Source organism: Herpailurus yagouaroundi, unplaced genomic scaffold (assembly GCF_014898765.1).
Source record: "Herpailurus yagouaroundi ecotype Mexico unplaced genomic scaffold, PumYag 182, whole genome shotgun sequence".
In the NCBI taxonomy this organism is placed as follows: domain Eukaryota; kingdom Metazoa; phylum Chordata; class Mammalia; order Carnivora; family Felidae; genus Herpailurus; species Herpailurus yagouaroundi.
The window spans coordinates 24,650,205-24,675,349 of NW_024412413.1; the positions used below are offsets into that span (position 1 = coordinate 24,650,205).

The following is a 25,145-nucleotide window of genomic DNA, read 5'->3' on the forward strand; positions in this document are numbered from 1 at the left end:
TTTTGCTTATCTGTCGCTAAAATGGCTTATCTGTTACTAAGATTACTGATAATATTGAGAGCTCGGGGAGGTGGAAAGAATTGTTTGCAACTGAGATGAAGATATCACTCTTTTCTCTTTCATTTTGGAAGGATTAATAGAAAAAAAGCACAAATTGACTCCAGCATTATTATCAAAGTGTTCAGATTGAATCAAATGAACAAATTTTAGTATGGCCAAGGGCAGCGGAAAAAAATATGCTCTCTAAAGACAAGGAAATGATGGCATAAGATGGTTGCTAAAAAGACTGGAGAGACCTTAAGGGCCAGAATATGTGCACAGGTCAGCACCACCAAGGGCTGTACAAATCAGGCTCGTGCTACCAAAACAAAGGTTTGCCATGCAGGAATTCCAGGATGGTTTTGCCCATTGTCAAACTATGTTGTTAATGGGATGGGGGTCCGGGGAGAAACAAATTAATTATGTCTAAGTATTTTTCCTCAGCAGGCTTTCAACATGTTGCTGGGTGTTAGAGTCTGCCAACTCAACTTGATGAGACTTTCAAAACCTCATTCATTATTTTGTCAGTCAACCGACATTTATTGGGTGCCCATTGACTGCCAGGCACACTGCTGCGCTGGGAGTATTCAGGGGCAAATAAAAGAAGGAATTTAGAGAAGGAGATGGTGTGATCAGTTCTCAGAAGAGTTGTTTCATACTGCTCAAACCCCCAAAAGCTTGTCTGTCATGAAAGAGATTCATTAGCTTCTAATGGAAAATTTTAAGGACCTGGATTGTGAATTGGGACTCCATTCCTGATAAACACCCGCTATGGAGCCTAAGCCACATATCAGAAGATTCTGGAAATACAAATTTAGAGCAAAGAGAGCCAGATTTGTTTGTAAGATGGTACCTTCCCCAAAGATACTTCCATTCATTTCTCTTTAAATTTTTTTTAATGTTTATTTATTTTTGAGAGACAGAGAGCAACAGAGAGAGACAGAGAGAGACAGAGACTGAAACAGAGTACAAACAGAGGAGGGGCAGAGAGAGACACAGAACCCGAAACAGGCTCCAGGCTCTGAACTGTCAGCACAGAGCCTGATGTGGGTCTCCAGCTCATGAACCATGAGATCATGACCTGAGCCAAAGTCGGAAGTTCTAGCTGATTGAGCCACGCAGGCACCCCTATTCATTTCTCTTTAAATTAAGCCCTCCTCGCATTAGTGTCCCATATCTTTACCCTTTAGACAAGAATTCTTACTCCACTTATACTAATTTTCTTACCTACATCTCTCGTTCCTCTACATTTGTGTGGTAATTAAGAGCACAGTCCTGGGAGGTAAGAAGACCTGGCTTTGAATTATAACTCAGCCACTAGCTGTGTGATATTGGACAAGTTGTTTATTTTTTCTGAATTTCAAATTCCTCATCCATAAAATGACAGCAATAGTATTTGTCTCACAGAGTCATTATGAAAATAAAATAATATGTGTAAAACAGATAGCCCAATTAGTTATTAACTATTACCACAATAGTTAACCTAACTATTATATTTTAAAAGTAATTATCTTTTCTTAAATCGAAATGGCATATCATCTTTTTGAGTTCTGCAAGTCTCACTTTTTTTACAATATCCTGTTTTGCTTTAATATGTAATTCATATTCAAAAAATAACAGAACAGCATTACAGAAAGTTTGAGAATTAGAAGGAAAGAAGTGTAACTCCTAAATTTGCTCTCCTAATATAATCATTAAATATTAAAATTATTCCTGACATGAGACTTATAAGTATCTGTTTATATGACATCTAGCTGAAATTAAAAGGAAAAAAGCACTTCTTTTTTTTATTTAAAAAAAATTTTTTTAATGTTTATTTATTTTTGAGACAGAGAGAGACAGAGCATGAATGGGGGGGGGGGGGCAGAGAGAGAGGGAGACACAGAATCGGAAGCAGGCTCCAAGCCATCAGCCCAGAGCCTGACACGGGGCTCGAACTCACGAACCTCGAACTCGCGAACCGTGAGATCGTGACCCGAGCTGAAGTCGGACGCTCAACCGACTGAGCCACCCAGGCGCCCTGGAAAAAAAAACACTTCTAAGTATGGCATCCTTTGGTTTGATATGCATTGCTCTGTTATGGGCTGTGAAAGCCAGATTGCGTACCATGCACTATGATTCTGGCTCATGGCAACTAGTGGGTAAAGTGCTGAAGAAACACCTTTAGGTCTCTGTACCCAGAAAAGACATGAGACTTGGAGATGATTTTTGATGTGGGGGGAAAAAACGGCAAAAGAAAAAAAATCAAATTTCCTTACAATTTACAGCCCATTGACAAGTCCTTGAGACAGGCAGAGTCTAACATTCCTCCAGGAATGCCCAATTGTCTTAATGTTAATGCTTTGCTAGAGGGAAGAACAGTTACCTGACAGAGATCACAGTCAGGCAGGACAGGAGTCTCCATCAGTTTGCAACTGTCTTAATGATTTACAAGAAAAAAGCAATTTTATCAATAGCTAGCCCCCTCAGGATCCTGGAAACCTTGTTTCCAAAATACCTTAGAGACTTATGCTATCCCTAATCCCCTCCCAACTTGAAAATATATATAATCCAGCCATTCTTCACAACCCCAGTGCAGCTCTTTCTGCCCATGGGTCCTGCCTCTGCTTTAATAAAACCACCTTTTTGCATCGGAGACATCTCAAGAATTTTTTCTTGGCCGTTAGCTCTGAACTCCAACACTTCAAACCACATCGCTTTTGTTGTTGTTATTTGTTTGTTTTGTTTTGTCTTGTTTTGAAAAGACTGCAGTTTGGAAAGGCTGGAATTTCCCAAAACCTTGCACTTCTCCCAACACTGCTGTCTAAAGACTTCTAATTGCATTACTAGGCAAAAGAAGCCACAGACAAGCCTTGTGCTTTTAAGTGGTCAAGTTAAATGCTAGCTTGGAATAAGGAATAATAAGGAACAAGTGTCTTTGCAAAATTACATACTCTGTTCTGGATATACTAACATTTTGTCAGTTATTTTGAATCAGAATATGGAGGAATTTGCCATGAAGTCATTTTCTTCTTCAGCAAAAAAAGTGCCATTTTCTGATGTTTATGTGTGAAATATGTGTTGGAAAATTTTTTAATAATTTTATTTTATGAGCCCCTTTTGGGAACCTCAAAAGCCCTGAATTACATGGAATGGTAAAGAGTTCCTTCTTCGAGTAAAAACTATGGTCGCAGGGGCACCTGGGTAGCTCAGTCGGTTAAGCGTCCAACTCTTGATTTTGGCTCAGGTCATGATCTCACTGTTCATGAGTTCGAGCCCTACATCGGGTGCTATGCTGACAGTGTGGAGCCTGCTTGGGATTCTGTCTCCCTCTCTCTTTGCCCCTTCTCCCCTTGCTATCTCTCTCAAAAATAAATAAATAAAAGTTTACCCAAAAAACCCCACAAAATTTGTAAACAAAATTTTGGAATTATGGTGCACATGCAGCATTCAGCAACACATCTGGTTTTTCTGCTTTGATGAAGAAAGAAGCTCAACACATCACCATGAGTCACGGCTTACTACATCACCTCCTGTAGGCATCAAAGCCTTTGCCAATAGTCCTGAAGAAGTTTTGCCTATTGCTGCAGAAGTCGTCAATTTCTCCAGACCTTTTGACTCATGGGGATTTAAAGAAATTTTTGTCAAGAAATGGAAGCAGGATATGAAGTTATTCACTGGAATTCGCTCTTTAAAAATTCTATAAGAAGAAGTCATTTGTGGCTTTGATATATTTGAAATTTTTATTTTTTTAAGTAATCTCTGTACCCAACATGGGGCCTGAACTCACAACTCCAAGATCAAGAGTCACATGGTCTACTACTGACTGAGCCAGCCAGGCACCCCTTGGCTTTGACACCTTTTATCACATGAATAAGGTAAGGCTTTTTTTGGCACGAGTTCCTGAGGATGACATTTTGAAACCAAACCACACACACAACCACACACACACACACACACACACACACACACACACGCAGAACCAAAAGCCCTTTTGGCCAAGTTACTACTGTGGGATTGGAAACAGACAAATATGAGCCTTTCCCATGCTGGAGGAGATTCTCCTGGCTCCATCCAGGAGTGAGGAAACTAGTCAATTCTCGTAAGGCAGAAATGTACAGATATCTGGAAACACTACAGAATTTCTCCAAAGGCTAGTTATGCTCATTTGATTTTAAAATTGAAATGTGAATTTTACCCATGCTCTTGTTGATGCTATCATTGATGATGCAGACGTTGCAAAAATGACTAAATTCATTGACCTGAGGACTGAGGAAATGATGCAAGTAATAGCTTAAAGAGTTCTAGAAATATCCAATGTGTTTGGACATAAACCTATCCATTTGCTACAACCTACTTTGTTAATCAGGGCTTTCTTTCACTTGTTGCTGTCAAAATTAAGAGTCAAAATTTATAGAATATCACAAATGACAAATATATTGTGATGTTAAGACTGTTCCATAATTTCTATTCAAGTCAAATGATGGTAGCCTTCTTATTTAAATTTGCTTTGGGGAAGAATTTAAACTTTGTTCTTTTGTACTTTCACACTTTGCATTTGTTTCAATTGCTTCATTTATGTGAATAAACAGGAGTGAGAGATGGAAAAATTTTGGTAAGTTTTTTCTATATGAAGGAAATCAGTTTCTTTTTTTTTTTAATTTTTTTTTCAACGTTTATTTATTTTTGGGACAGAGAGAGACAGAGCATGAACGAGGGAGGGGCAGAGAGAGAGGGAGACACAGAATCAGAAACAGGCTCCAGGCTCTGAGCCATCAGCCCAGAGCCCGACGCGGGGCTCGAACTCACGGACTGTGAGATTGTGACCTGGCTGAAGTCGGACGCTTAACCGACTGCGCCACCCAGGCGCCCCTAAGGAAATCAGTTTCTAATGCATTAAAATAGTTTGCCAAATTTGAGGTGATATTTATGTGCATTTTTGTAGAAAATTATCTTTTTCCATCAGGTGAAAGAGGTGAATGATCTGGGACCCCACACCTCCCCCTACCTTCCCCCAAATGGTTAAGAACCATGGATCTAATACAACCACTTTAGTAAGTGGAGACTCTAGAAATGAATTATTTGCACAAGGTCACAGAGCAAATAAGTGCTATAACTTATATAAAACAGAACAAATAAGTGCAGTTTGAGCCTAGATCTCTTAGGTCTGAGGCCACTACACTATGTTGCCATTATGTTTCTTCAGTGGGACATCCCACAGTCACACAAGAAAGTTCTTTGGAACCAAAACAAAACAAAACAAAAAACCAACCACCAACAACAAACCTTTGTGAAAATGAAAGCTTTTGTTCTAAATGTGTTACTACCAGACTTTCCCAACCTTGACTTCCTACCTGTCTAGACCTGTACTGATTGCCAGTTGCTTGGAAAATCCATCTGCCACCTACCTATCCCATCTTGTTCCTGCCTGTTTTTCTTCTTTAATGACAGATGTTCTGGTTTCAAATCTACTAACAGACTTAAGCATCTTAAATAAATAGCACCAGCCTTTACCCAGGTGTGTCTGTATTCTGTAGACATTTCCTGCTGTGTCATTTTGCCATTGTCTGAATTCTGTATGTAACACCGCCTTAGTCCTAACACTTGGGCTGCTCTGACAGAATAACATGAACCAGGAGCCTTATTTTTCTTTTATTTATTTATTTTGAGAGAGAGGGAAATAGAGAGAAAGCAGATGCGCATATACGTACACCTACCCAACTTGGGGAGGGGCAGAGAGAATCCCAAGGAGGCTCCTCGTTGCGCTGTCAGCCCAGAGTCCCATGCGGGGCTCGATCTTACCAACTGTGAGGTCATGACCAGAGCCAAAATCAAGAGTGGTCACCTGGAGTGCCTGGGTGGCTCAGTTGGTTGACTGTCTGACTCTTGATTTTGGCTCAGGTCATGATCTCATTGTTGTGAGATGGAGCCTGGAGTCAGGCTCTACACTGAGTGTGGAGCTTGCTTGGGATTCTCTCTTTCCTTCTATTTCTGTGCACTCTCTCTCTTAAAATAAACAAACAAACAAACAAATAAGTAAACATTAAAAAAAAAAAACAGAAAAGAGTCAGACGCTTAACCAACTGAGCCACCCAGGTGCCCCATGGGTGGCTTACAAACAACTGAAATTTATGTCTCACAGTTCTAGTAACTGAAGTCCAAGATAAAGACACTGACAGATTCAGTGTTTGATGAGAGCCCATTTTCTGGTTCATAGTTAGCCATCTTCTTGCTATGTCTTCACAGGGCAAAAAGGATGAAGGAATTCTCTGGGGTCTCCTTTATAAGAACATTAATTCCATTCATGAAGGCTTCACTCTCATGACCTAGTCACTTACCAAAAGTCTTACCTCCTAATAACATCACATTGGGATTAAGATGTAACATATGAATTTGGTGGGGAAGGACATAAACATTCACTCTATAGCAAATAACTTTTACTAGAGTTTAGTGAGTTCTGTAGTGCTTGAAGAAGAAAAAAATGAAAAAGCTTATTTAAAGCCTTTTCATCTTCAAGTATGTGAAAGTCATGTATATTTCTCATTTAATTTAATAAAGTATCTTTTTTTGTAACATGAATTGTTTTGAGTTCAAGAATTTTTCTTAAATTGCTAATCAAAACATATTTGAAATGTTGGCTCTCAGTCTACAGTTCCTGTCTGCCACTTTGAAGATGGGGTAGGCTATTTGAATTAAGTCTGCTTCTAGTCCATAAACAATACATAATAACAACATTAGCTATCAATATCTGTATAATATGGCAGTGAGAGCTATAGAAGCATGCCTCTAGTCTTTATAACCACTCTGCAAAATAGAAAGTATTATCATGATTTATAGATGAGAAAATTGAGGTCAAACAGGTTGACCTGCTAAGAGTATATACTGTTAAAAAGTGACAGAGCCACTTATTATTATGTTACCCAGAGTAAATGCTTTTTAAAAATTCATATCAATTCCAATATTTAGACACAACCTCTCATATCACTGGAAAATGAGTGCAGTTTCGAGGTAGTTTAGGAAAAATGTGTGCCTACACCTGCCAACAAATGCTTTTGTTGGCCCCCAGTCCAAATTTTCACCCTTTGCCAATGGGAACCCCTTAGGTCAGAATGGCAGGAGAGGACATCAAGGCAGGTGACTTGAAAGGATAAACTGAATAGAAGTCCTATCTAGGAAGTCAACACTATCCACGGCAAACAAAGGCAGAGGCAGCCTCAGTTTGTGTAGACTCAGTTTGCCTGAAAACATGGTGGTCTCCAGCAACGGAGAAGAGTAATTCAATGACACAGGTGGCAGCTGATGGGGCAGGAGCACATGTGAGGCACCCTTCCCTGCAGCAACTCCCAGACACACTCTGGGTAAGATTTTGCAGAGAGATGGGGAGGGCCCATGAAACACGAGTTGCAGAGGGCTGGACAGCCAACAAATAGGATAATCATGACGACAACAGAACAAGTGTTGATGATAATGGTAAGTCAAGAACATGATACAAAACCACCTGTAAACTATTAAAACATACATGAATATGAAATAAAGGCTGGAAAGAAATACTCCAAAATGATAGGCTACTGTGTTATGGTTGAAGAGTCACGGGTGATTTTCTTTCTTTTCCAGATCTTTTGTAATATTGTTATAACTTTTAAAGCATTTTTACCAAAAATAAATAAAATAAAATAGTGGGTGAAGAAAGCATTTAATTAACATTTTTTTTTAATTTTTTTTTTCAACGTTTATTTATTTTTGCGACAGAGAGAGACAGAGCATGAATGGGGGAGGGGCAGAGAGCCATCAGCCCAGAGCCTGACGCGGGGCTCGAACTCACGGAGCGCGAGATCATGACCTGGCTGAAGTCGGACGCTCAACCGACTGCGCCACCCAGGCGCCCCAACATTTTTATATTCTATAAGAAAAAGAGAGGAGAGCCTGGGTGGCTCAGTCAGTTAAGCCTCCGACTTTGACTTAGGTCGTGTTCTCGTGGTTCGTGGGTTCAATCCTCATGTCAGTCTCTGTGCTTACAGCTCAGAGCCTGGAGCCTGCTTTGGATTCTGTGTCTCCCTCTCTCTCTGCCCCACTTGTGCTCTGTTCTCTCTCTCTCTCTCCCTCTCAAAGATAAATAAACATTAAAAATTTTTTTTTATAAAAAAAGAAAGAAAAAGACAATGTTCTTAAAAACACTAATAATTTTTTTCTTCCATTCTTCCTTGTCATCTTTTCCAAGTCTATCTCAGTGGGCCTCTCATTCCAATTCATTCTGTGTTTTAAATGAAACAGATGGCTCCGCCTCAGGCTCAATTATATAGTTTGAGCGTCCTGTCTTTTGCTGGCTTAGGTGTCACATGGATGAGCCATACAGACGTGCCTACATCTGAGTCTGAAGTATATGACTTGCCAAAAAAGAGCTGAGGCATCCAGTCTTTAAGACCGGGGAAGGCATGAATCAGATATAAAAGGATGGACACGATTTGTCAAGGGAAGAAATCAAAAAACTTCGATGCTAAACTTGGGAAGTGAGGTTGTTTTAAATGAGAAATTTGGAAACTTGATTCTAGGAAAAGGAAATAGAGTACTTCACATTTATGGGCTTACAAGATAGACAAAAATTAAATTTATTTCCAAAGATTATTTAAAAATAAATTTGTTAAGGATTTATAGCATATCTCTATTGTGAAATAAAATGTTTAACCTTTCTACAATTTTTTTAAAATATTTATTTTTGAGAGAGAGAGGGACAGTGTGAGCAGGGGAGGGGCAGAGAGAGAGAGGGAGACACAGAATCCAAAGCAGGCTCCAGGCTCTGAGCTGTCAGCACAGCGACCGACGTGGGGCCCAAACTCACGAACCGCGAGATCATGACCTGAGCCAAAGTCGGACGGTTAACTGACTGAACCACCCAGGTGCCCCAATGTTTAACCTTTCTAATGAAAGTTTAGTGCTGATCTTAATCTTGCTATACATAAACACTAGACCCAAATTTTATGTGACTTGTCAGTCATAAGTAACTGTGTCATTAATTCTTTTAAAAATAAGGGACTAAGCAGTAAACCAAATTTAAATTTGGTAATTTAAAATTTTAGTTTTCAAAATACTGCCACGTATCCAAGATTCATAAAGAATGGCATAGCCCATTTACAATTTGGCAAACAATTAGAGGCTATTTCAAAATGTTCTAATTTCTTTTTTCCATTATCTGTTTATGAAACCACTCCTAGAGACACCTGACTTTTGTCTCTATGTATAATAGATTCACTGTTGTTGTTTTTTTTTAGTTTATTTTCAGAGAAAGCATGAGTGAGGGAGGGGCAGAGAGAGAGGGAGAGAGAATTCCAAGCAGGCTCCACACTTTCGGCACAGAACTCAAACCCACAAACTGTGAGATCATGACCTAAGCCTAAATCTAGAGTCAGATACTTCACCAATTGAGCCACCGAGGCACCCCAGATTCACTCTATTTTGAGATTGGATTACCATTAACTGAATTACTATTAACATGCAAATAAATTACTATTAACATGCAAATAAAATAAATATATCAAAGGCTATTGAAGGAGTAGAGATGTCAGGCCTACCTTGCACCTTCTGCCAAGTGTTAGAATTTTGCATCAAACTCCATGTTGTACATTCCATGGAGCCAAGGATTACCGCTTAAGAGACTTCCACATTCTTGATAGCACTCAGTGCTAGATTCCGAATTAGTCCCCAATAAGTACTTATTGACTTGTCTTATATAAGCCGTACAAACTGCCTTGATTACCTACTCCTTCCACTTCTTCCAGCTAGAGGTCCTCCTCCTCCCCTGAGCAGCATATTCAAACTTTTATCTTATGCCTTTAGTTTTTCTGAGTTATGGCCAAGCCTTCTTCTCCCCTGATAAACACTAAGCCCTTTGAAGATAGAGACATTGCCCGTTCCTTTCTATTCCTTACAGTGCCTGGTATGTTATAGACACCAAACACAGATTGGTTGAAGGAATATTTGAGTGAAATGATAGTTGAAAATAAATATGAGGATCGGAAGACTTCTCGCTCCCTACCCTAAAACTGCTTGAGTATCTCTGATAAAATAAATTGAGGTTTATAGTTAGTTGTACTTGTAAATACCAAGTATAGGAAGTAGATAAATAAGAATCTGTGCTCATGTGTTTTGTTCCCCTTAAATAGGAAAACCCTTACACGTCACAAACTACGTGTGTTTTATTCATAATGCTATTACTGGCCTTTCACATTCTGAATTTTAAGTGATACTTATGACAAATAATACACAAGGATAGCTTATATCCTCGTGTATTATTTGGGCTGCTAATCTAGCAAAAATGTTTGTCTCCATTCCTGTTTTTCTAAATATTATAGTTCCTCTTCTTAGAAAACAGATTATTTCTCTTGAGCATTATAAACTTGGATCTCTGCCTTCCCAGATGCATTTTCATCAAAGTATTTTTCCATGACTTTTATCATCATGGTGTGTGAGAGTGGAAGGAAGAACATTAACGTTTATTCGAAGCCAGTTTAGTGGCAAGTATTGTGTTAGGCAACTTTATATTTGGTATCTTGTTCAATCCTCATGAAAGGGCCTATGGAATATGCCATTTTATGTACAAAGAAACTGAAGCTCAGAAAGATTAACCCTTTTTCACTATCGTATAACAAATAATGGAGCTAAGACTTAAACCCAAGTTCATTTCACTTTGAATCCTATAGTCTTTCTATTACGTCTTTGAACATTAATGCAAAATGAGAGAATGCTGGAATATTTTGCTTCACTGTGCCTAATAGTGGATAGAAGGTAGTAAAGGAATGAAGTGTAAATATACACAGAGAGGTACGTACTACCTTAATCATTGATTTATTCAAAGGGATTTGAATTATCCAAAAGATGTAAATTATTTTTTTGAACAGGCTACGTTACTAAAATTTTTTATCATTATGAGAAAATTATCTTTTAAACAACAAAATACTCTGTAAAATGTCTTTGCATTTCTAGGTGTATAAGAGGTAATACTGCAATATTTAGCATTTCTGATGCCTTCCAATCAAACTAGAATTCGAAGATAGGTAATTGAGCTCTAGCAAGCCCTTCCAACTGTGATCTACCTAATGACTTTCAGGGTGCCCAAAGAAACAGAATGTCCTGGCCAACGCAAGCTTCTCTCTGCCTAGAAGGAAATCACCTTTAATCACACAGACAGGAGTACCTGGCTGGCTCAGACAAGAGAGCATGTGACTCTTGATCTAGAGATTGTGAGTTCAGGCTCCACATTGGGAATAGAGCCTACATTTAAAAAATAATTGCAAGAATAATCTACATTTTGGAGTATAAAAGCAGAAAATATTTATAAGTAAACATAGAAATGAACAACATTTCAAACTTTTTGGGTTCTTTTCACATTGAGAAGGTAGAAAGAAAAGGCATTTATTGAACACTGCAGTCTGCTTTGAAGGGATGTTGTGGATGTACCAGGTCACTGTCTTATATAGAATCGAGTAGATTTCAGCCATGGCTCATTAGGTATTGTCCACTGATATACTCTTTTTCACCATGAAGAGAAATCTTTCAAGAAGAATATAATCTTATGCATATCTTTTGTTAACCTCTTCCTTGAGCCTGTGGCTAGAAACCATCTATGGGTTAAGTGGCGTGAATTCTATACAGATGTACTTACAGAAGGCATTTATAACACTGTTGGAAAATTCAGCCTTGTACAGACAGGTCAGAAAATAATTTCAAATGCCATTAAACAGGACAGCATTTGGGATCATATTTGCTCGCTCTCTCTCTCTTTTAAACAGTATTATTTAGGTACAATTAACATATAATTAATTGCATATATTTAAAGTGTCCAATTTGAGGGGTGCCTGGGTGGCTCAGTCAGTTGAGCATCTGGATCTTTCTTGATTTTGGCTCAGTTCATGATCTCACAGTCGTGAGCTTGAGCCCCACATAGGGCGTGCTGGGCGTGGAGCCTTGCTTGGGATTCTGTCTCTCTCTTCCTCTCTGTCTCTCTCCCTCTGTCTCTACCCCTCCCCTCCCCTCCTACTCACATGTACACACACTCTCCTTCTCAAAATAAACTTAAAAGAAAAACTCATCCAATTAGATAAGTTTTTACATAGGTATACACCCATGAAAGCCATCGCTACAATAAAGGGAAAAAGAATGTATTTGTCATCCCCACAAGTGTCCTCATGCTTTTTTTAATCCTTCCCTACCCCAGACTCAGGCAACCACTCATCTGCTTTTTGTCACTATAGATTAGCTTGCATTTTCTATAATTTTACAAAAATGGATCTGGCTTCTTCTACTTGTCATAATTACCCTGGGATTCATCCACGTTGTCGCATATGTCAATAATTCATTTCTTTTTATTGCCAAGTTGCATCCCATGCTGAGTATCCATAAACCACAATTTATCCATGTGTTCATGCATTTGCTGCTCTTCTTGGTTGACCCCGCCCTCTTTACCAAAATTATTTTCTCTGATTTGCGATTTCTGATTATACTCTTTGCATTTACCAGTTATAGTGGACACCTGTGGTTTTGACTGCCCTGAATTCCCTCTTATATTTGTTAACATAGCACACTTCTGTCCCTTGAACAAGTACATCTCCTTCACTCCACATGGTCTGGTGGGATGCTTCTGATTGGAGGATAGACACATATGACCCACGCTGGGCCAGTTAGGGTCCTTCCTCAGAATTTTCTGAATGGATCTCTTTTCCTTTGGATTAGGCATTATGAAGGCTAGGTTCCAGGGATGTCAGTGAGCTTGAAAAGAAGCCTGCAGGAATGAAGTTGGCACATAGATTGCAGCCCAAATGCGAGACAGAGTGACTGTGTTCTGAGGCAGACTGCCTGGATCCAGCTGATAATAAAGCCTGCTTATCCCTGGCTTTCTGCATTTTAATTAAGTGGACGGTAAGAGTGCCCTTTACTTATGATAAGAGTGCCTTCATTTTGTGTTGGAGGGAACCTCTCTTTCTACACTCTCAACACATGTGATTCAAGTGAAGCAAACTTCACCTTGCCTTTAAGGGTAGAGCATATGCGGCCAATTACTCAGTTGCCTTGGTCACAGTGACAGTTCATCGATTCGAGTTGGGCTAATTAGAGCTAATGTTTGTGCTACTGGGGATGTTTCTCCCTCTTTTCTGGAAGCCTTGAACCAGAAAGTATACAGCTACAAATATTGCAGCCATCTTTTGACCTAATGGGTAGATGAGCCAGGGCTGCCAAAGGCAGAGCCAAAAGGAGAAAAACCAGGTTCTGATGACATTGTGTGGGCCGTTGGATAAGATGTCCCTGAAGCCTTAAATACCCCTGGTTTTTGCAGGTCTGTAAGCAACAAAATCCCTTTTCTGTATAAGGTACTTGAGTCACTCATGTCACAACAGAAAAAGTTACAGTATAGTTGCTTTACATTCATTATCTCATTTAATACTTACAACCTGGCAGGTATGCTATTATCCTAATTTTACACATGGGGAAACTCTTAATTAAGTAACTTACCAAAATCTTACGGTGGCAAAGCTAGGACGCCCATCCAATCTGACTGGTTGCAAAGCTCAATTCCTATGCAATATTGCCTCAGGGTTAGAACCCTGACCTGCTTAGCTTCATGTTTTTCTATTCTTCCTTTCTAGTACATGAAGTTTGACACTATTAACATCTGTGGCTTCCTTATTGCTGAATAAAAGTACATTTATAAGACTTAATTCTTCTTCTCTGCCCCTGCTTTTTACCTTCTTATTGTCTTTTTCCTCTTTCTCATTTTTCCTTTTAATGTTTATTTTTGACACAGAGAGAGAGAGAGGAGGAGGGGCAGAGAGAGAGGGAGACACAGAATCCAAAGCAGGTTCCAGGTTCTGAGCTGTCAGCACAGAGCCTAATGTGGGGCTCGAACCCACGAACTGAGAGATCATGACCTGAGCTGAAGTTGGATGCTCAACTGACTGAGCCATCTAGGCACCTCTCCTCTTTCTCATTTTTAATTTTTCCGTTTTTTCAATGTTAAATACCAAATATTTGCTCTACTCTCCTCTTCATACTCTAAAATGATCCCATGGTCATGTGGGCTTGGGCAAGTCAGTTTACTGAAAAACTTGCCCTTCTAAACTAGTATCGAAAGACTAGAAGGATTACATCTACATATCAGTCTGATAACCATCCCTACACACAAATCACTGCGGCAAACAAATTTTAAGGATGACAAACCGTAAGGCTTCTGCTACTCCCTTCTGTCATTCTTTAAAAGAATGAAAGCAGGCTAATGATCATTCTGACAAGCCTCTGGGAAAATGCTAATTGCCACATTCTCCTTTTTAAGGCGCTTAAGAGGGAAAAAAAAACCTTTACTGCCCTAGCTCCCACATTTCAACAATATATTTTTTTTAAAGAGAAATTTGTTAAATCTAAAGGTGGTTTCATGTTGTGCTTCATTTTTTAGAAAGCTCAAATAAGCTTTAAGTATATTTTATTTGATTAAGAGCCCACCCCTGATTTCTTTTAGGAGGCAGAACATCAATCTAGTTAAGAGCAGTTAATATCACAAGGTTTAAAAAGGAAAGAAAGAAAAACAATTTAATCCCTTCTTAGTCTTTTAATAGATTCTTACTGGAAGCCTGGAGACTAACACTCCCTAAGCATTTTGTCAACAACTAGAGATCAACTTCATTTTGAAATGTAATGTTTGAAAATTATGTCTTCCTTAACTGCCAAGACTAAGTTTGGTTCCTGGATTCATTTCCTTAGTAAGGACACATGACATCACTTTCCTGAAAGCTTTTTATAATGCTCCCTGGACTGTACCAAGTCTCTCTCGGATGTTACCAAGCCTCTACAGATAAATCTAGTACTGTAAATTTAAAATTTTAGATGTAGACAGTAAAGAAATTTCCCTCCCCAAGTTTGTAACTTCTGTGTCTATGGAGATACTTTGATAACGATTTTTAAATAGATCTGGATCTGTAAAATCTCCATAGTTAATTTTTTAGTGATGGGCTACAGCTGTATCATTCAATGGTATAAAGTTATTTTGCATATGTTGGGATGGTAGAAAATGTTTATGAGAAATAAATGTTAAATTGAGGCTAGTTGTTCTGTTTTCAAAGTAGGTTAAAAAAATCATTTGATACTACTCTTTTCTCATCTGTAGTTTCATTTTTACTAAAAGCAAAATTATTTTGCTCAGGTGACATTACAGGGAAGAAAGTTGACTGCTGCCCTTTGCTTGATTTGCTTCACTCTTATTGCAAACAAATATATTTATTATATGGTTCAGCCTGGAAAAATAGGGAATAAAACCAGACAAAAAGCTTTTTCCCAATTTGGTAAGGTAACTAATTTCTTTGAGAATTTTTTGTAGCTATTAATAATTGGAAATGGTCCAGAAATTCAGACAAATTGAAAACAGATGAAGCTATGTATTAGTGCTGCCTAGAGCAGTGGTTCTCAAACTTTATTATATCTCAAACTGTGTAATAGAATCCTAGAGGACTTGTTAAAACAGTTTGCCGGGCTCCATCCCAGAGTTTCTGATTCAATTGGTCTACAGTGGAGCCTGAGAATTTTAATTTCGTTTTTTAAATTTTGAGATAGATAAGAGAGAGAGAGAGGGGGAGAGAGAGAGAGGGAGAGAGAGAGACTGAGCGTGAGTGGGGGAGGGGCAGAGAGAGAGGGAGAAAGAATTTGAAGCAGGCTCCAGCTGTCAGTGCAGAGGCCAACTCAGGGCTTGAACTCACAAACCATGACATCATGACCTGAGCCGAAGTCAGACACTCAACTGACTGAGCCACCCAGGTCCCCCTGAGAATTTTTTTTCTAAGAAATTCCCAGGTGATAGATATTGCTGCTGTCACTGGTTCAGGGATCATTGTTTGACAACAATTGATTTAGAGAAAATGAAAACCAGGTTTAGTGTCTCTTTTCCATCCATATCTTGTCTGGATATGTTTCACATTTGTTTCCCGCTTCTGTCTTTCTCAAAGTGTGAGTCACAGCAAAGATTTTCTGATTCCATCCCATTCTACTCTCTCTGTCCAAAGTTCAATGACCTTCGAATTCTCCCCCCTTTAAGGACCCCCTTTCCCAAGGCTGAAGGGTAAATGCCTAATGCTCCAAGAGAGCAGTTTCCCAAATTGTGCTCATCAGCACATGTCACTCAATATTTTTGTATATGTCCTGTGATAAAGCTATTCTATGGTCAGATTATTTTGGAGTACACTGGTTTAACTGGAAAGAAAATTACTTTCAATCTTAGAACAGCTCAGAGTTTTTAATATGCAAATGTGTGTGGTAAATTTCCAAAAGGGAGATGAAGTGTGTGACATTTCCCAAGTGGATCTGATCTTGGAATTCTTCCTCAACCCTCTCTCTCACCATGTGCTAGGGAATATTTATTAACCACAGTTTGGAAAATGCTCTAAGCAATTTTATACTTTATTTTACAAGGTTAACAACCCAGGAAAAAAGCCAACTAGCATGCCAAAAACATCATGGGCAAATTTTAAATCAATTTAGAAGAGTAACTAAATAAATGTACTCATTATTTTGATTGTATGTAACTTTTTTTTTTTAATTGTGGTAAGATCAGATAACATGCGATCTACCCTCTTAAATTTTTAAGTGTACATTACAGGATTGTGAACTACAGGCACAATGTTGTATAGCAGATCTCTAGAATTTACTCATCTTGCGTAGCTGATATACCAGTTGAACATCAACTCCCATTTCTCCCACCCCTCAGCCCCTAGTAATCACCCTTCTTCTACTTTCTGCTTCTGAATTTGACTATTTGGGATATTTCATATAAATGGAGTCATGCAGTATTTGTCCTTCTGTGATTGGCTTATTTCACTTAGCATAATGTTCTCAAGGTTCACCCATGTTTTTGTACCACTTCCTTCCTTTTTTATAGCTGAATAATGTTCCACTGTGTGTATATACCACATTTTCTTCCTTCCTTTCTTCCTTCCTTCCTTCTAGCATGCACATGAGTGGGAGGGGGGCAGAAGAAGAAGGAGAGAAAGAAAATCTTAAACAGGCCCCACACTTAGCAAGGAGCCCAACTCGGAGCTCTGTCTCATGACTGTGAGATTATGACCTGAACCGAAATGAAGAATCAGATGCTCAACTGCCTGAACCACTCAGGCACCCCAACGTCTTCTTTTTGTGACTTTTTTGTGATTAAATAATTTACTGAGGGATATAAAGAAAGAACCATGGCTTTTAGCCTCTGCTGCTCATCAGGTCTTTCTGGACCTCACCACCTATGTCCTGTTCCTCCTGCCCAATTTCTTTTCCATTAGTTTTTCATTTTCTTCATATACTGAAGATATTTCTTATGATTATTTCATATATTTCGTCTTATTATAAGTTATCTTATGAATTCCTTAAATGAGTTACATACTTTGTGCTCGTTTCTATCACTAGAAAATAGTTCTATGAGAGCAATATCTTGTCTGTCATGTTTACTTCTATATTGTCAGTGCCTAGAAGAGTGCCTGGAACATCATATGCAGTCAGTAGATATTTTTTGATGGAAAGAATAAATAGATCAATAAAATTATTATCTAAGTTTTGATTTTTTGATTATGAAATGTTTATTATGGTAATAAGAGATTTAGGAAAAGGAAAGGGTGCTTTTTAGCAGCTTTAGATGAGGTAATTAGGACAATCTTTGGATTTCTAATTGAGTAATTCCAATCTAATAATATGAAAGGGGAATTATTGATATGAAACTCAGGATGTCATTTTGTAGACTCACTTTTATTATGATTTTTAACATTTTCTAAGGGACCCAAAAAAAGACACACAATTTTTTTTTCTAAATAAGACAAATATGTGAAAAATGCTTGGCATGTAAGTAGGCCTTATATAAATACTAATTTTTTTAGCTCTCTAACTTTAAAAGACCTCTAAAAATGATGCTATATTACATAGATGCTATATTCTTGGTATAGCACAAAGTTCTCTGACTTGGACAAATCAAAAAAGCATCACTAACGGTGTTTTTTTTTAAGCACACTTGTTCTAAAAGAAAGCTTGTGTTCTACATTTGCATTCGTATATGAACGATAAGCAGTGTTAAATATGTGCAGAGCATAAATGCTTCTAATTTATGGATCCTGGTAATTTTAGAGGCATGGGAGAAGTCTGATTGAAATGTATGATTTTCCTTGGCTATTACAGTAGATATATTCCATTTTGCCCAACAAAATAAGAGAAAGAAGTCAGCAGGCATTATTTTTAGAGGGAAAGGATTCATTCAGGAATCCAAGAAGGTAATTGTCAGAAGTCCTTAGGATATAATGTGATTTGAAATTGCATTAAAAACTTACAAAGTCTATTTCCTGGTATTAAAATGGAAAAAAATATTTGTATCTCACTTCAGCAGACTTTTATGTGGTTTAAAATTTTTCGTTTAGGTTGTCCACATCCGGTCCCCATTCTTGTCTTTTCTATCCTCTCATTATCTCCCTCTAGGGGTTTGTTTTTACCTTCTGTCTTTATCCTTATTAGTGGAAAAAAGTGGGTCAGTATTACTTTAGTTTGTCTTCACTTTCACTCTGCTGTTCATTCCTGAACTAGCTTTTAGCCTCTGGGAAAGAAGAAAGTAAAAATATTTACAGAAACTGGGCCAACCTCTTGGCGCTCCCTCCCCCCAAGAAAACAAAACCTAACCAAAGGCAACAGTAGCTCCTCTCTGTTCTCTTACAGCACCTTGTATTTCTCTTCTCACATAGCCCATATTTTTATTATAACTGCTTATTGACTATCTTTCATCCAGCTAGACTCTCAGTCCTTTGAGGACTTAGCATATTGCCAAGAACACAGTACAAAGAAATTAAAAGAACAAATGCTGCGTGCGTGAATGACTGCTGCCCTGCTACCCCACTCAACCACCCATAATAAAGGAGAAAAGTTGCAATCAGCATGCTCAGGTGTGGGCCCCTTGACATCAACTCTCTAGAATACCAGTAGAGAACTGCGGCATTGATATCTTAATTACATAATTGCATAATTTAAGCAACAGTTCTTGTTTTCTTGGGGGTGGATGGGAGGAAGATGCAGGGGCTGAATTGCTCAGGTAATCTCTTCCCCAGGCGCTGTGTTGCGTCACTACGTAACCATCGCACATCTGCAGGGCCTTCTCACCCCTCTCACCTCCGTCCGACGGCTTCAGAAGCCCTGCTGGAGAGACCAAGGCCCCCACCTCGGGGCGGGGAGTTTCCCGGGGATACCCCGCCCCGCCCTCTAGGCCCCGCCCCCGGGCCTCGGTTCCGCCCCTCCCGCCGCCGCCGCCAGCAGGGGTCGCGCTGCCCGCGGCAAGCCGCTCAGGCGGGGGTGGGGGAAGCTCCCGCGGCGGGTCGCTTTTCTCCGCCGCTGCTGGTTGGATCGTTTCAATAAAAGTCTTTTTTCTCGCTCGCTCGCTCGCTCTCCTCCGGGGAACAGGCGGAGGCGTCAGTCCGCAGCCGCCGAGTGAGAAAGCGACGCACACGCAGAGAACGAAAGCGGCCGCCCGCGGTCTCCGGAGCTCCTCACGGTCCGGCCGCAGAGAAGAAGGAACCCTCGTCCGGGCGGGCCGCCTCAGCCGGGCGTCACCTCCCTGCCCGCCTCGCTCCCGCCCAGGTTCCTCCGAGGGGATTAGTGGGCTGCCCGCGCGGCCCGGCGGCCCGGGAGCCATGTTGTCCGGGGGGCTTGGCAACGCGTGAGGGACCCGCGGCCCCTCCCGGAGGCTCCGGACCCTCGGCGAGAGCCGGAAGGCAGCGGCGGAGGCCTGCGCCTCGGAGGCGCCTCGGGTCCGCCAGCCGCTGGGACCCGGACCTGCATCCGGTCGCCGCGGGCGTCGGCAGAGCAGCTCACGCTCCGCGCCTCGCTTCGCGACGCGGCCCCCGCACTTGCTGGTGAGTTGGTGGCGGGCGACCTCGCGGGGCTTTTCCTCCTGCCGGGAGGACCCCGCGCCGAGGGGGGCGGGAGGGTGCTTGGGACCGAGGGCCCGGGCGGGAGGCTTTGGGGGCGCTGGAGGCTCAGGCCCGGCCGGGAAGTTGAGAGAGGGAGGCGCGGCGTAGGGAGCTCGCGAGTGCCTGTCGCCCCTCTGGTCCAGCGCGAACCCCGGGTCGCCCAGGCATTTCCGGGGTGGGGTGGGATGTGGGTATGTGATGGGCTTCTTCGCGGGAGGCGCCTCCAGCCGCAGCCTCCTCTGGTGCTTGCTGCCCGTTTGGTCTCCGGGGGAGGCCCAGGAGGAAAGAGGCTGAAAGTCCCCGGAGACACAAAGATCCCCCTCGGCGGGGGTGGAGCTGCAGGCGCGGGCGGCGGAGGGGAAAGGAAGGGCGCGAGTCCGCGGGAGGTGGGCGAGGAGGCGGCGGTGGCCGCCGCGCTTCCAGCTCCTTGGAGACGCCGGGGGTGTGAGCGGGTGGCGAGCGCGGGGGAGGAGGGGGAGGAGGAGGAGGAGGAGGAGCCTTCGCGTGGGGAGCCGGCCGAGACAAAGATCGCCGCAGCCTCCCGCTGGCGGGTCACACCCCTGAGTGTTGGTCAAGAGCTGAGGTGGAGGGAGTGTGGGAAACCCAAAGAACCGATGGGGAGGGGAATATGGGCAGTTGCCAAGTATTGTCGTCTCCGTTGCAGTTGCTTTTCTCAGCATTTTCGTGCCCGATGCTTTTGCTCCCCAACTCAGCTGGATAGCTCCAGATTCCCTGCTTCCCGTCACCACCTCACTGCCACATTGACTCCCTTGTGGTTTCCCCCTCATTCTCCCCCTACTTTTCACCCACTCCTTTTCGGGTAAGCAGTATTTTGCCTTCAGCTTGGGGGAACGTTTGCTAATGACAGGATGCCTGAGCTTGTTCTGACCCTGAACTGCCTTGAACTCCTCTCTCTTCCTCCCACCCTTTCCTTTCTGGGATCTTGTAATGTCACATGGCCACTAACAATTAGCTTTTCTTCAAAAATGGCAAAAACATTTAGCTGAAACCCGTGGCGCTCCTCTTTTATATTAATTCGTCCACTAAAGACACGGCCTTGGTTATGGTTTATCACTTGTTAGCCAAATAAATTTTCTAGGTAACAAAAGTGGTAAATTTTATTTTGAGTCTCGGCTCTTACTAGGGTCAGCAAAGTGTATTCCTGGCAGCCAGACCTTCTGTCACTTATCAGGAAATGCTTGACTTAAAGACAATTCTTTCTTCAAACTTTGCTGATTCTTGTTGAGGGATTTCTTTTAAAGGGCGCTAGTGTTAGAAGGTCAAAGTAACAAATTTGAGTTACTGTATCTTAGACTTCTGTTAACCATTGGGCAGAAGAAAATGAATGGGGTTTTAAGATCTTTAATGCCTGGAGTCCAGGAAAGCCTCCGTTGAAGCTAGAGGCAAGGTTCAATCAAATTTTAAGAAAAAAATTTGCTGCCCGTGGTGTTATTGGTTTTGTTTGTTAATGAGGTCATGTCAATCTTTGTAATTCTAATATCTGCATACTTCCAAAAACAACGGTTGTAACAATGGAAAAAAATTGGCAATATTTAAGGAAAAGTCTTTTTTTTATTAGGGAGAATATTGGAATATAGAAGTGTCATCCTTTTATCTGGTGGACTGTCTCATAGGCCAGGAACACTAACAGTTTGAATGCTGGACTTCAAAGAAAATAGCTGAGCCTTTGGCGTATATATATACACACACATATATGTACATGTATACATGTATATTTTACAGCAAAAATAGACATTGAAGCATGATGGAAAGAAATTAAAAGTAAAGACTTTGGTATAGGGACGTTACTGTTGATATTATTCTGGGAACAGCCATATCTTGCTGCCATTACAATGTTGACGCTATAAAAATTGTGAAAAGGATTTCGTTTTAGGGACCCGCCTCTGAATTGTGTACTCCCTACCCCACTCTCACCACTTAACACATTTCAAATATCTCTGTGAAATTAAAGATCATATCATTAATGATTGGTGTTTTGTGTAGCATATTTATCAAAAGGCCAAATCGAAGATACATTGGCTATTTTCTACATGTTGGTTAGTGTTTAATTAGATTATGAAGTTTAATTCTCTGAAGGAAATCTACCAAAAAGTTAACGAAGATTTCTGGGTGGTGTGATTTATGGATGAAAAAAAAAATACAGCTCTGTATTTTCCAAATTTTTACATTCCTTTTAAAATCAGAAAAAAAGTGTATGAAGTATAAAGCCTTGTTAGTAACCTAATTTTCCTGTTACTGAAAGAAGCCCCTGTGAAAGAGTTTATGCTCATCCTTGAACTCTGACCCAATAAAGTCACTTTCAGGTGTTAGGTATTTGAAATAGTGTAGCGTGCCAGATGTGCTCTGATTACCTTACATAGTAAGGAAAGATGAAGTTGCAAGAGTTATTTCAGTGTATGGTAGTGATCCAATATACAGTGGTAGCTTTGTACACCAGTAATCTTGTCCTAATAAGTCATTGGTTTTACAAAAAACAGAAAATTTAAATTTTATTTTCTCTGTAGTTGTGTTGACTAAACAGATTTTAATGTATATATTTGTTGATATGTTTCGTTTTTAGATATTGCTTCTGTTCTATGATTAGGGTGGAAAGAGATGGCATAAAAGAATTTACTTTGTTGAGGCTTTTGTTTTTCCCCTTATTTTCAGCAGTACTTCCCTCCTTTTCCTTTATTGGTGAAATAGTACTAACCAAACAACTGGAGGCATTTTACTGTGAATGGTAGAAACTATAGTGGCCACTGAAGAAGTGAAGATGATGTCCCGTAATACTATAAAACATTATCTGTGAACACAAAATTTTCCCCCTGGTATTTTCTTTGTTATTGTCTAATCGTGTTGCATATTTATAAGGCATTACATTTTGAGTCTTTATTACTGTTCTCTAATCTTTATAAAAATTGCAGCATCATGTCATGGCATTCTTTTTTATAGTTTTTACACTTCCACGGAGGATAATTACTTAACAAATGTATTGCTGTGTTGTAGAAAAAGGACATTATATGTTAAATTCAGTTAATAAAAATATTCATTAAAATATTTTGTCTATTTTAAAAATTGTCTCCTTTCATATATGGGAAGGAAGAATAGTTTTGAGGTTCTTTGAATTTTGAATGTGTAATTTTTGCTTAAACTTTTAAATGGAAAAGTTATTTAAAATGCAATTTATAAACTGATCATGGCATTTTGCGTTTTATTTATTATTATTTTTTTAATGTTTATCTTTGAGAGAGAGTGAAAGAGACAGAGTGCAGTGAGAGAGGGGCAGAGAGAGAGGCACACACAGAATCTGAAGCAGGCTCCAGGCTCTGAGCTATCAGCACAGAGCCCAGTGCAAGGCTCAAATCCGTGAACTACAAAATCATGACCTGAGCTAAAGTTGGATGCTTAACCCACTGAGTCACCCAGGAGCCCCGGCGTTTTGCATTTTAGATGATGAAGGTAAACAGGAGGTTTATGGCATTTAAAATTGTGCTTTATATACTATTTATGAGGTTAAAAAATCACCTAAATAGAAAATTTGGTGTAGGTTACTAGCATTCAGCCTACAGTGTTGGCAATTTCTTTGAACTGGTGGGGAGAAGACCTTTTTTTTTTTTAATTTCTATTTACAATATTTATGAATTAAGCCAAGAATTCTTACTGTCATTACTGGAGTCTTAGTCATTATTTTACTCTGACCCTTTTTAGTTGGCAACTGCTTTCATATCTGCAAAATATTGACCTGGAAAGAGTAATTGCCAAGGGCCAGGAAAATGTATTGAATATATCTGAGTGTAGCTTACCTTTCCTAGCCTGTTTCCCTCTCTGTTGGCCAACTTGGAAAATAAATAAATACCTAACAATAAATCTAATGGGAAGGTGCCTACTATAAATAATGTTATGTTCCATAGTAACCTATGATACTGAATACTGTATGTGAGGAGGTCGATTTACAGATCTGTGGCATATTGGGATGAGTGAAAATTACCTTGCTCTCCAAGTCTCCTTTAAAAATTTTTTTTGGGGGGGTGCCTGGGTGACTTAGTCGGTTAAGGGTCTTGACTTCAGCTCAGGTTCTGATCTTGCAGTTTGAGCCCTGCATTGGGCTCTGTGCTGACAGCCTGGAGCCTGCTTTGGATTCTGTCTCCCTCTTGCTCTTCACCTCCCCTGCTTGCATTCTGCCAGCCTCTCTCTCTCTCTCTCTCTCTCTCTCTCAAAAGTAAATGCTAAAAAAAATAAAATTATTATTATTATTTTTACATTTATTTATTTTTGAGAGACAGAGCACAAGCAGGAGAGGGGCAGATAGAGAAGGAGACACAGAATCCGAAACAGGCTCCAGGCTCCAAGCTGTCGGCACAGAGCCCAACGCGGGGCTCGAACTCACCAACCGTGAGATCATGACCTGAGCCGAAGTCGGATGCCCACTGACTGAGCCACCCAGGCACCCCAAAATAAAATTATTTTTTGATGTAAACTATATGTGAAAGAAATTAAACTCAATTACCTCTTTTGCTAGTACTATGCCAGGTATTACTTTGTTTAATCCTCATAGTAAGCTCATCATATAGGTATGGTGCCTGTTTTCAAATAAGGACACAGAGGCCCTAGATTAAGTGATGGTCTCCAAGGTCCTACCTCTGTGATGAAGCTGAGGTTCCAGTGTTGGTGTTCAAACCACTATATTACACTGCCTCCTTGGGGATGTGATGTTAAAAAGTCTGTGTTAAATGTCTGCTATAGAGAGAACTAAAAAGTGATAAATTTAAAAACTCATCAAAATTAGATTTAAATTCCATTGAATTAGCTTTACTACACACAAAACAATTGAACTATACAAAATGTATAAGAGGACATGTTTATAGCTAAATATGAATTAAAGGTGCTAAAAAATACTGAAAATATTTGTAGATTTATTTTTAATCATGGATTTATCAATTATTTTGGGGGGGCACAAAGTAAAACGAATATTGGTGCTGAAAAGCAAAAATAATTATACTGTATATTTACTCATTTTTGCTTCTAAATTTTCTTGTTTTGATTTTACATGTGTTAAAATTAGTTTGCATTATTTTAGCATATGTCATAAATGGGAAGGTGGCTCAGATGCATGCTGTGTAGGTTGCTTCAGTATTGGGTGAGAATTTTGCTTTAAGATAGATAAATTTTATA

General features: G+C 40.1%; 1 protein-coding gene across 1 annotated transcript in view; it reads left to right on the forward strand.

Moving 5' to 3' along the window:
* Positions 1–19,824: 19,824 nt before the first annotated feature.
* The window catches only part of CDK17 (cyclin dependent kinase 17), a 111,488-nt gene continuing 106,167 nt past the window's right edge, over positions 19,825–25,145 (forward strand). The window contains exon 1 of the mRNA XM_040491160.1: positions 19,825–19,913. The gene's annotated coding sequence lies outside the window, so the exon portion shown is untranslated. The remainder of the gene's footprint in view (positions 19,914–25,145) is intronic.